General features: G+C 42.9%; 1 protein-coding gene and 1 long non-coding RNA gene across 7 annotated transcripts in view; one reads left to right on the top strand and one right to left on the bottom strand.

Annotated features, from left to right (window-relative positions):
• The window catches only part of RASAL2 (RAS protein activator like 2), an 891,981-nt gene that overhangs the window by 545,904 nt on the left and 333,558 nt on the right, over positions 1–12,519 (top strand). The gene's annotated exons all lie outside the window — the stretch shown is intronic.
• The window catches only part of LOC146833755 (uncharacterized), a 134,411-nt gene continuing 123,554 nt past the window's right edge, over positions 1,663–12,519 (bottom strand). The window contains exons 2-4 of one of the 2 annotated variants that reach the window (XR_014960613.1): positions 6,970–7,068; positions 6,299–6,422; positions 1,663–1,795 (exon numbers count right to left, since the gene is read on the bottom strand). This is a non-coding gene — a long non-coding RNA (uncharacterized LOC146833755). The remainder of the gene's footprint in view (positions 1,796–6,298; positions 6,423–6,969; positions 7,069–12,519) is intronic. The other variant, XR_014960614.1, reaches the window with a different exon arrangement.

The following is a 12,519-nucleotide window of genomic DNA, read 5'->3' on the forward strand; positions in this document are numbered from 1 at the left end:
TTTTTGCCTTTTGTGTTTTTTTTTTCAAGTTCGAATTGTTGGTTTTAACAACATGCTTTTAATACAGACTTAACCCTTCTCTGACAAATCCTCAGGCTGTATCCTGTAACAGTGCATAACGCATGTGTGTCCCTAATTTAAAATGAGCTGTTTGGGCTAATTGTTATTGTCAATGATGTAATATCAAATCAATCTACACACAGCTTAAGAATAGTACAGTTATTGTTTAATATTGCGCTGTATTGTACTGTTCCCATTTCGAAGCGCTGTAAATAGCGGATATGTTCTAGGCAGCATGTTTTCTTTTTTGTTGCACATCCTTCCAGTACTTCATTGCGTGCTTTACAAAGGGCACGTTCATGGTAGTTTTGTAGTGTGAACGATCTGAAATAAACAGTAAACCTTCACACTGGTTATGATCTGGCATTAAAGGCCAGAACTTAAGGCTTTGTCAATGCTTGCTTTTTTCTTGAGCGCACTAAAAACTTAATACACTGGAAAGTCTAAGGAATTACTTTTAGGAAAATATGGAGTTTCAGAGTAGGCATAGTCGCAGAAGCCCTTGGCATAGGTCCCTCCTGCAAGAGCAAAGTTACTGCTGTGATCTCCCTTCTGTGCGGCAACAGGTTGGACGAGCCACAGATTCCCACTTCACTGTCGTTTACTTTTTTCAGGGTAGAGGGGAACTCAACTGCAGAGTTTTAACCATTTGTTTTAGCCGACCTTTATTAAAAGATCTTGGTTGTGAGCGCCAGATCTTTGAAATTCTTATCCGTGCTCAGCTTTGAACTCTCGTGTTTGGTGCCGGTTTCTATTGTTTGCTGTTTCCTTACCTTGTGTGTTTTCTTTTTGGCTTGGTTTCAAGAATGTTATGAATGCTTCCCTCATGACCAAACCGATCTCTCCACCTTCTGAGAATGGGTTTTGAGAGCTGTGTACTCGGCCTATCCAAATTCGCTGGTTTTAGATTATCAAAGAACCCGAGATACCCATGAACTGCGATGTTCCCATTCCAGCCCTGGGCCCTGTTTATGAGATTACTTTGGCAGAAGCCAGCAGGGGTGCCAGAATTTCGTGATAGTTTAGGTCTAAACCCTAAGTCCTTGGGTCCAGTGTGTTCTTTCCCTTCTCCTATTTCTGATAGCATTTGAACCTCTCTTGTGAGTACTGCAAAGAAAGTGTTTCTGGAATAAACGTGGCCAAACACACTTATAAATTTGTGGCCTATGCGGACAACATGAAATTTGTTTCCCAGGTTAAATACTCAGCACCAGCACTTCTGAAATTCAGTGAGGATTATTCTGGATATGGACTAAATATTTCTAAATCTGAGGAACTGGTACCTGGGGAGGGATTTTACTAACGAGTCAGACTCCATGCTGCTGAATGCAGAGCATTCGCTGAAAAAATTAAGATATTATTGACTAATCGTCCTCCATATTTTTAAGGTGGAAAAAGGGAAGACCCCGGCACTCTTCAACTAATTTATAAACAATACACATTCGTTAGAAATTAATCACATACGCAGTATGTTCCAAGTCATAGAGAGAAGAACCAATTCACATGAGGAATATCAGGAAACAAACAAATATATGCTGTGAGTTTAGTTTAATGATTTTTAAACACAGAGCACTTTATCTAGCATATTGCATCATATATCGGACAAAACAACGGACAGAGAAGAATGTCTCCTTTGTTAATATGTATGTCCCAAATCTTGCTAAGTTTTGACACGTAGAGTATTCTCTCTGAAACAGCCAACGCGCGTTTCGTCACCACCGTGACTTCCTCAAGGCTGTAAAGTAATGGTAAAGCAAACATTGAAGTGTCCTGAAATTAATGCCCAAGCTGCTGTAACAGCCCTTTATAAAAATTAAAATAATGTTAAGAGCACTATACGTCATTGACAAGAAGACTGATTAAAAACAAGTCCTATATACAATGTCACCCTCAATATGTGAACCAAAAAGTGAATAAAAAAGACATGCAAAGAAAAGGAGTAATGTGAGAAGCATAGAACAAACTCCAGATTTAGAAGAAACAATCATACCAAATAGTGACACAGTCAGACTGACTGGAAAAGTGTTCATAGCTACGCAAGAAAAGATTGGAAACCGGTGAGAAAAAGAGAATCTATGAGTCCGTGTTCACTTCCTGAATAAGTTAAAGAAAGACGGCTCCATTGTTGAGGAACCAAGAAAGAAAAAGAGAATTGTAAATCAAATTCTTGTATATTATTACATCACCTTCAATTATGATACTTGCATAAATGTTAGCAATGGCTATAGTGGGCCCGATCTCCTAGATATCTCCGAGGTCCCCAGAAAGTAACTCGATGAATCCAGATATTCACTATCTCTTAGGGTTGCAAAAATCGTAGCTGGAAAAGGAAAGAGAGCGCAGCAGTCCTTACAAGATTAGATAATTCAGTCGAGAACGCATTAATAATTATATAGCTTAGGTATTCTACTGCCTATACCCATAACCGGACAGCCAGACATTCACCTTTGTTTAGCTTCAAGTATGAAGTAAAGCATATTGTGCTGTAATGGGGCCGTTTAAAACCTCCAAGATCCTGTTGAGTATAGAGATCCCGTAAACCAGACGTGGTGTTGTACGGTTTGGCAAAGACTGCATATAAGACAGATAGAGAACACAATTGTAAAAAGGTTTCTAGAGAGTAATTTTGAAGATTGTCAGACCTAGTAGAACGTGAACACATCGTATAAGTGTGACTTACGTACACATTAGAGTTTTAAGAACACAGGTTCTTAGATCCAGGAGTAATAGAGGTCTCTTGTCATTTGAGCCAAGTTAAAATACATCTATGAAAAACAGAGAGTATGCACATTAGATGCCTACAACGAGAAACTAATTTAATTAAAAGATGAATTACCTCATACTCAATATCAATTTAGGAATAGCAAAAATAATTAAGTTTAGTAAAAGAGCACTTACGCAGTCACCAGCAAGCTACATAGGCTCTGCTATTCTTCAAATATCCCGTGAATTCTGCTAAGGAGCCATGATAAGGTCCTAAAGTATAGGGAACGTATGTAAAAAATTATATATCACAGTCATTTATCTTACTTGTCCAAAGTTAGACTGATGTTGGCAAACTATAGCCATTTGACAAATAGAGAAAATAGGTATTACATCTTTGGCCAACCTTGGTGCTACACTATCCAGTTACAATGTTTAAGGCAGAAGGTCTATGCTTGTGGGTATAGCTACTATTAACCGTCAACGCAGACCTCCCGTCACACACCACACTATCCACTACATTTGCCCTCAATCTCAAAATACTATCATTAAAAGTTTGAGCCATTTTTCAAACAAGGACAGAAGAGTGATACATCTTTTGTCACTCTTGTTGATACGCAAACCATTTAAAACGTTTCTAGCAGAATATTTCTGCTAGCGAGTGTAGCAGCTGATTGTACGTCAACGCAGACCTCCCGCCACGCGCCACACTGCCCACTACAAATACCTTCGGTCTTGGAAAGTTGTCGTCCTAGGAATCCTATCGTCCTGCATCAGGTAGTCCCGCCCGAGGTCTGGTTTATGAACCAATTTTGTCCCGGAAGTGTTCCTAGCTCTGTGCCGAGTGCGCGAGCACACACGTACATTCAAAGACGGACTAAAGTTCGTCGGTGCGGGCGCCATGTTGGAGTAGGGGAATTAGGAAGAAATGAGATTCATTTGTTAAGGTCACCACTGACCCGATATTTTAAATCATGGAATGTCCCAAGAAATGGTGAGAAAGAGAGGTGAAGTGTTCCTTACATTGTATCGAGCGAAAAAACACTTACATTAAAAGACGGGTTATCGTTTTTTAGTGCGGGCGCCATATTGGAATAAGGGAATTTATGGAAATTCATTTAATTGTTGGTGAGTCATATGTTAAGGTCACCACTAACCTGATATATAAAAAGAGGAAAAAAGAGATGTGGTGCATAAGATTGATAGTAGCATAAACATATACGCTTCCAATGTCAGTACATAAATGAAGTTTCAAAAGATAGAAAAGCGGAAGGAGAGGGGAGTGCACAAAGATTGGGAGGGGAGTGCAAATAGTCCCCTATCTGCCTTGATTTGAGAGTTCAATAGACCAGTCTATCGTTTTTGCATCTGTACATTTTCCGTAATCACCATTAGAGGAGTGCTGTACACAAAGAGCAAGGCAGTCATTACAATTCATTTAGTAACGGTATTGAGTGATTATGGTGGTCATCCAATACAACGTGGCATATAACAAGTTCAGAGGTGGGCAAAATCAGACCCCCATATATCTTAATTTCAGAATTCAATAGGCCATTCTGTCGATAAACCTCTATACATTTTCTGGTAGGGCCATTTAGGGAGTACTGTAGATGAGAAGCAAAGCAATTATCACAGTTCATATAGTAACAGTATTGACTAATTCAAGGTAACTTCTCCAATGCCTATACCATTTTCTGGTAGGGCCGTTGGGGGATGCTATCAATGGAGAACTAAACAGTTGTCATAGTTCATGTAGTCGCAGTATTGACTATTTCAGGGTAACCATCCAATACATCACAGTACATGAGTGTGGGTGGGAAACCCAGTTAATTGGGCAAGCCCACCCACACCAGGCATGTTCTACTTAAGAAACGCTAATGTCATCATTGCATATGGAATTGTCTACATTTGGTCTCCATTAGTTTATCAACATGGGCAAAAGACATCTTAGGCGCATTTTAACTGAAACATAATTATACATCATGGGATCACCACTACCTTGTGTATGGACTAGATATTTTTAAGGTGGTGGGGCATGTTTATAACCGTGCCCCCGCGATGGGCTTCCACAGACTTTCTTCAAATATGTTGACCAAATAATTAAATTCTAAGTAGCTAATAACAGACTAAGTTTCCTCCTTGCAAAAGGAAGGATGGAGTCAGACTTTGCTATTTCATTGATTATCAAACGTCATTTTAGAAATTACGGGTTTATGGTATACCATTAATGTCTCTGACTGTTCTAACCAGAAAATGATTCTCACAAGTCTCACCAAGAATTGTAGACACTGCAGATGCTATATTGTGGATACTATAGCTAAGTTAACAAGCATTTCAAAGCCAATAGGTTTTGCCTTCATAATGCAAATATTGTTTAGAAATATTAAAGGAAGAAAACATTTCAAAATACTGGAGGAAATGTAAATACACATCTTATGGTAACTCAAAGCTGTACATTGAGTTCAGTGTTTTCAATCTGTATAAATAGCATACATTAGTTTTGAAATACTTTCACTCGGGAAACTCTGAACAGAATCTAAAAAGAATTAGGAAGTGACAGAATGTAAAGGGAAACAGGTGCCAAGCCCTAATTTACTTTCCACAGGTTTCAACTATTTGGTGGTACTCTCTAGCAGCCCATGGAGCATATTTATGTGCCTCTAGGTACAACCTCTGTCTCAGGATGTCAAGCAGTATTATTGAAACAAGCTGTATGTTTACTGTCAAAAAGCCCCTCGGATGCTTTACACTATTTGTTGAATTCAGCTGTAATGAGGAACATAAACCACCAAATGTTGTTATTTGTGACCCATAGTATTGGTTTTCACTTGAATCCATGCCTTGTACGTTTGTGATTCACCAGAGTTACATGATTAATGACTGTGTCCATTAAGAATCATCTCCTCCCCTCCTATGCATTTTGGAAAGAGTGTCCTCTGAGAGGGGTAAATATATTGCATTGATTTTATCACTTCATCAACTGTAAATTAACACCTAAAACCAAAATTACTTTCAAAGTGCATGAGCCATCAAGAAGAACAATAAGCATTGATATGAATATAGTCTAGCTGATGACAGGAAAATGCCCATACCAAGATTATAACTGTATAATAAATAATCTGTAACTTGGTGTGAAAAACACGATAATCCAGATCAATTGAATCACCGTAAACTACCTTGGAACCTATCAACGCGTGTATTTAGTGCACGAAAAGCACCAATAAGTCTTGTTTATGCATATCATAGTCATCAGTCCAAAACCCTCCAGTGTTGTAGATCTAGATGGTTATATTTTAAGAAATCACTACATATCTCATGTTCGTGAATCATGGACAGAAGCTCAGAAGACATGATGCACTCAATGGGTTCCCTCCTGTTATATAATCAATGCAACTACTGCATGACAATTGTAATTATGTGTCAAGCCAAGGAAATTAATATGGCACAACTAACAGGAGTAGAGAATGAAAACGAAATAAAAGTAAACCCTAAATGTCAATCAATCAATCGGGGATTTGTGAAGCGCACTACTCACCCGTGAGAGTATCAAGGCCGGGGGTGGAAATAGCGGGCAGCTCCGAGTCATCCGAAGAGCCAGGAATGTGAGCAGTTGAAGGATATAAGTCAGTCAGTCAAAAACATCATAAAGAGCCTATGCTCTAAGGGAAGAACAAACACCAAAAGTCAGTTAAATTCAATGAAAATATAATGTGGGAAGTATGAATTTTCAGGATTTTCTAATAATAAAATTAGCCATCTCCCAAATTCTAATATATTAATACTCAGTCTGACTTGCTTCAGCTGCTATCTTAAATATGCGGAAAAATCACGCTTAACTGCTAAAAGGTAAATAAATTGGAAACTAAGCCTTTTTATAGTTAGAAATAAAAAACATTGCTGATGGTAAACTACACATCATCACTTGATGGTGTTAGATTCCAGAAAATCCTAATGTTAACATTTAGATCTAAAATATCCACAAATATTGTACATATTAGCTTAATGTCGAATTATGCAAAGCATGACACCCTATAGGAAATTTAAAGTGACTATGAGTGAGTCTGGCACATGATGGCACTAACTTCACAAAAATCGAAGGGTACTCCCATACACATGATGTGTGAATGTATACTTATTAAACTCTATTGGGATTGTGTACAAGAGGAGTTGATTCATGTTATGTTTGATTGTAAATTATTGACTTACCTGGTCTGGATACTTTTTATTATTCGGCTGAATCCTGAAGGACTCTCAAAATATGATGCTTGTTTGGTCCAGTATTTGTCACAAGGGTCCAGATCAATGCTGTGTAATTGGAAAAATAACTATTGATTATCTTACCACTCTTGGCGGGCCTCTGTGTGTTTCATCTGCAGCTGTCATGCTGCATGCCATAAAAAGTCAGTCCATCTTTAAAAGGCTGCAAAACGGATCATTGCAGATGATGATAGGTATATAGCTCCAAAAAAGTGAGCCCTCCCCCTCTTTCCCAACTCTCATGCTCCTAAACAATGAAAACGACTCCTGGGATGCGCCGGGACCCGGGGCTCAATATATTTAATTATTTGGAGAGGGTGCAGGGATGGGGCCCCTCCCCCTGAGCCAATTACGGTCTCAAGGATCCAATATATTAAGAAACAGGGAAAGGGGGGTACTGGGGCCGCGTGCATTGGGAGGGTAGAATGCTCGCAGGTGGGTGAGCACAGTGCCTTGTCACAGACCAGGCCCCGCGCCCAGCCCTATGCCCTGCACAGCCTTTGGCCGTGCATGGTGTGGGGTTCTTCTTGCCTGCGAGTTAACTACAACTGGTGAATTTCAGTCTTTTGTTTAGTTTTGATCGTGTTTTTTTTGGTAGTTTAAAACATTGTGTTGTAATTGACATTTTCACCTAATTATACCGTAATTTTAACCTTTGTTTTTTTCAATACTCTCTCTCTCTCCTTTCCCACTCCAGTCAGATCTCCCATAAGGTGGTTACCTCATAAAAATATATACATCTTCAGTTTTTATATTGCATCTTACATGTCACGTTTACAGTGAGTATAAAATGCTTCATGATAAGTTATTTTGGAGAACATTTTTATATTACTTATTGTATGTTCCTTAAGCTGACCATTTCAATGGATTTCGAGTAAGGTAAGTCTGAAAAAGTTTAATTGCGTCCATTTCCCCCACTTCCCCGCGTTCCTGGATCGGCAAAATGAACCGAACATTATCTAAGTTGTACATTTGAAAAAATCATCTTTGCCAATATGCTGGAACACTATTAATTTTAAATGGGTGCATTATTAGTACAAATGTGTATTTTAAAAAACGAAGTTGTTTTTGTCCAACTTAGATAAATGTAAGACAAAAGCAAGGAGCTAAGAGAGTGTGGTAGTTGTCTCCTGAAGTTTGAGTGGTGTGAGGTTTGTGAACATTGTACGCAGATGAGGATTGGTGTGAATATTTGTGGTGTATATGTCAATGGTACCCGCATCGTTAATGAAGAGTGTGTGTCTGTAACTAGTGCAATCTTGCATGTGTGTGAGAAATGTGAATGCCTGAATCGTGCTTGGTTTACTAATAGTGTGTACACGTGTCTGTAGCTCCATCCTCTTCATTTCTCTCTCCCAGTATGATGAATCCAGCATTGTGCCCCAGACATGAAATCTCCGTCGGCAGTGCGGTGGAGATGCAGGGTGTGAGCTTTCTTCAGCGGTGCCCTGTCAGTGCTGTAGAGTCGTAGCACTCTGGGGTTTCGCCTATATGACCATGTCAGTGCGTAGAGCTTACACTAGTGTGAACTGTCTCCACTGGTGTCCTTTTAGAGCTGTAGACCCTGCTGTAGAGCGGTTAGAGCGTGAGCTTAGGCCTGTAGATGGAGAGCTTTCTTTAGTAGTGTCCAGCTTTATATAGCCCTAGCTGCATGAGGGAACTTCTTTGCCAGTGTCTTGTTAGTTCTGTGGAGCCGCGGCAGTCTGAGCTTTTTCCAGTAGTGTTCTGCCGTTGCTGAAGTAGGTGCAGCTCAAGCTTAGTGCTGTAGACTGTAGCAGTGTGAGAGCTCTCCAGTACTGTCCTGCCAGTGATGGAGAGCAGTAGGAGGGTCCACCTTCTTCATTCGTGTCCTCCGAGTGCAGTGGTGTTATAAAAATGTGAGCTTAGTGCTTCGAGGCTGCACTAGTGTCATCTCGCACCAGGAGTACCCCGACATTGTTGAAGAGCTGTAGAACTGGGAGGGGGTTCTTAGTGCTGTAGAGCGCCATTTTTGTAAGCTTAGTGCTGTGAAAACATAGCAGTGTGTGCTCTCTGCAATTGTCTCGTCAGAGCTGAAGGAGTGTACAATTTCGCTAGTCAGTGCTGTATAGCTTGAGAAGTGTGAGATTTCTGGAGTAATGTCCAGTTGTGCTCTTTATCGAGCAGTGGTCTGTTTGTGCTGCAGAGCAGTAATCAATCAATCAGGAGTTTGTAAAGTGCGTCTACTCATCTGTGAAGGACTCAAGGCACTGAGAGGGGTGGGGGCTGCGGATCCGTCTGGGCGGGGTTGTTCAGTTTAACAGCCAGGTCTTGAGATCCTTCCTGAATTGGGTCAGCGACAGGGATTGCCGGAGGTGGAAGGGCATGGTGTTCCAGGTCTTGGCACAAAGTAGGAGATGGATCTTCTCTGGTTCAGATCTTGTGAATCCGTGGGACGGTGACCAGGGCAAGTTGGGCAGTGCGAAGTTGTCTGGAGCCAGACCGTGGAATGAGAGGTGGTGGTTCAGATATGCTGGTTCTGCGTTGCGGAGAGCTTTGTAGGCATATGTGAAGAACTTGAAGGTGATTCTCTTGTTGACTAGGAGCCTGTGGAGTTGTCGGAGGTGTTGTTATGTGGCTGCAGCGGGGAATGTTGAGGACCAGTCTGGCTGTGGCGTTTTGTACGTTCTGAAGTTTCCTGAGCTGTTTCAGGGTGACCCGGCATAGAGTGCATTGCTGTAGTACACTCTACTGGTGATGAGTGCGTGGGTAACAGTCTTTCTGGATTCTAAGGGGATCCAGCTGAAAGTCTTTGGAAGCAGGCAGAGTGCGTGGAAGCGGATGAGGAAACGGCATTGATCCTGCGTTTCATTGTGAGCGAGGAGTCCAGTATGATGCCGAAGTTATGTGCATGGTCTGTGGGGATGGGAGGGGTTCCCAGTGTGGTGGGCCACCAGGAGCCCTACCAGGCTGAGGAGGCGGGTCCCAGAATGAATACTTCAGTCTTGTCTGAGTTGAACTTGAGGCAGCTGTCTTTAATCCAGGTGGCAACGGCCTTCATCGCACTATGAAAGTTGATTCTGGCGGCTGTGGGTTCGTTGGTGAGGGAGAGTTTCAGCTGGGTGTTGTCGGCGTAGGAGACTATGTTGGGTCCGTGGTTTCTGGCGATGGCCGCGAGGGGGGCCATGTAGAATTTAAAGAAGGGAGGGCTCAGGGAGGAGCCCTGGGGCACTCCGCAGCTGATCTCTTTAGGTTCTGAGAGGAACGGGGGCAGTTTGACGCGCGGTGTATGGCTGGTAAGGAAGGAGTAGATCCAGTCCAGGGCCTTGGCGCGGATTCCGGCGTCGTTGAGTCGTGTGATTAGGGTGCCTTGGGAACGGTATAGAAAGCGACCAAGAAGTCTAGTAGGATGAGGGCTGCGGTTTTTCTCCTGTCAAGGAGGAAGAGGATGATGTTGGTGTCAGCGAGGGGTGTGGTCTCGGTGCTGTGGTTGCTTCGGAAGCCGAATTGAGAGATATTCAGGACATGGTGCTCTTCGATGAACTCGGAGAGTTGGGCGTTGATGGCCTTCTCAATGACCTTGGCTGGGAAGGGGAGGAGGGAGATGGATCTGAAGTTCTTGAGGTCTGTAGGGTCGGCGGATGGTTGTTGATCTCGGTGTGTTTCCAGTCGCCGGGGAAGGTGGAGGTTTTGATGGAGCAGTTGATGGTGCAGCGAAGCTCGGGGGCAATGGAGGTGGCTGCTCTATGGAAGATGTAATTACTGGCATGGGTCCAATGGGGCTCCGGAGTGGAGTAACTGTGCAAGCTTAGTGTTGCAGCACCACAGTAGTGTGTCGTTTCTGTAGTAGTGCCCTGTTTTGTCTAGCAGTGCCTGTCAGAGGTAAAGGAGTGCCCGCTTTCTTCAGCAGTGCCCTGTCACTGCTCAGAGGCTGAAGTATTCTGTTCTTTCTCTCAGCAGTTTTTGGTCACTATTGCACCCCCCTAGCAGCGTGGCCATTTGTTACCTACTGTGGGACTTCAGCGCTGCAGGTTGTGTAGCATGCGGTTTCTCCCTGCAGAGTTTAGCAGTCCAAATTGAGTTAATTTTCCTGCCCTCCGAAATCCACTGTGTATATATAAACACACACTGATGTAGCTTAATGTGTGCAAGAGATGGGGAAGTGAGGCAAAATATTGGGAGACTACAATACAACTGAAGTACATATTTCTATTATCTGAACTATTCCACGCGTTCAAAGAAACAAAGTATACAAGCCAGATACAAAATGTGTGCGGCATAGAAGAAACAACGTTAAAATGTGCAGAGGAAACGCAAAACATGAACGTGCTACTCTCCCTCGTCCTTTTCATTCGTTGTGTTTTACCTGTGTACACCACACAAGCTCTTTAGGCATTTAAGACCTTATGTTGAGTTTGAAGTACTAGTAGTTGCAGATTTCCCTTCAGATATATTACACGTGCCATTGACTCGGGCAGGCCTCACCTTTAATGCCACACCTTTCACAATTGTCTGAGCTGCTGAGTTTTTTTTTGGCATCAGTATGTTGAAAATAGATCAACAATCCTAGAGTTTGGAGACCTAGATATATTGGAACCAACAGACAATCTTGCCATCGGAATTAGGCAGCATGATTCCCTTCTGATCTGACAAGCCCTTTCATGCATTTTACTCTTTTGCAGTGGCGAACCACTGAAGGCTCAGCCTTAGGCCCAGCTCGAGGTCCTCCTGGACCCTCGAGCCCTAAGCGAACCGAGCTTTCATGTGACTTCTGCCTCCCACTGCTACACTTCTCTTGTTGTACAATCCTCCACTTCTCTCCTTTCCCCTTCTGCAGCAGATGTGCTACCCAGTGCGCCCATTACACACATGGAAGATGGTGAAAAGCAGTAGACCATCTTCACACATCCTTGCCCGCGGTGTGTAAACCTCCTGAGGCGGAAGCCGGGAGACTATTGAATTTTTAAAACTGTAATTTCTGTGTCACTTTAAAAATAACCTGCACTTTTAACTGCGCACTCACCCGGCAAGAACCCCCACAGCGGGCTTGAGACACGCCAAACAGCGACCCCTTCGCTGCACCGATTCAAGAACAAACCAAACATTTGGACGCCATTCACGGCGAGGAACTGAGGCCACGCCCACTCTCAGGCCACGCCCACCCGCCACAGTATAAAAGCGCGATCAACAGCGCTAAAAAAAATCAGAACTGCTAAACCTCCTGAGTCGGAAGCCGGGAGACGATTGAATTTTTAAAACTGTAATTTCTGTGTCACTTTAAAAATAACCTGCACTTTTAACTGCGCACTCACCCGGCAAGAACCCCCACAGCGGGCTTGAGACACGCCAAACAGCGACCCCTTCGCTGCACCGATTCAAGAACAAACCAAACATTTGGACGCCATTCACGGCGAGGAACTGAGGCCACGCCCACTCTCAGGCCACGCCCATCCGGCCCCTTTCCACCCATAAAGATGTGTAATCACCGGACGCGCAGCGGACGGGCGCAGCGGGCGCGCCGTCAGCGCGCCGTCAGCGCGC

The sequence above is a fragment of the Triturus cristatus genome, chromosome 4_2 (genome assembly GCF_964204655.1).
Source record: "Triturus cristatus chromosome 4_2, aTriCri1.1, whole genome shotgun sequence".
Lineage (NCBI taxonomy): Eukaryota > Metazoa > Chordata > Amphibia > Caudata > Salamandridae > Triturus > Triturus cristatus.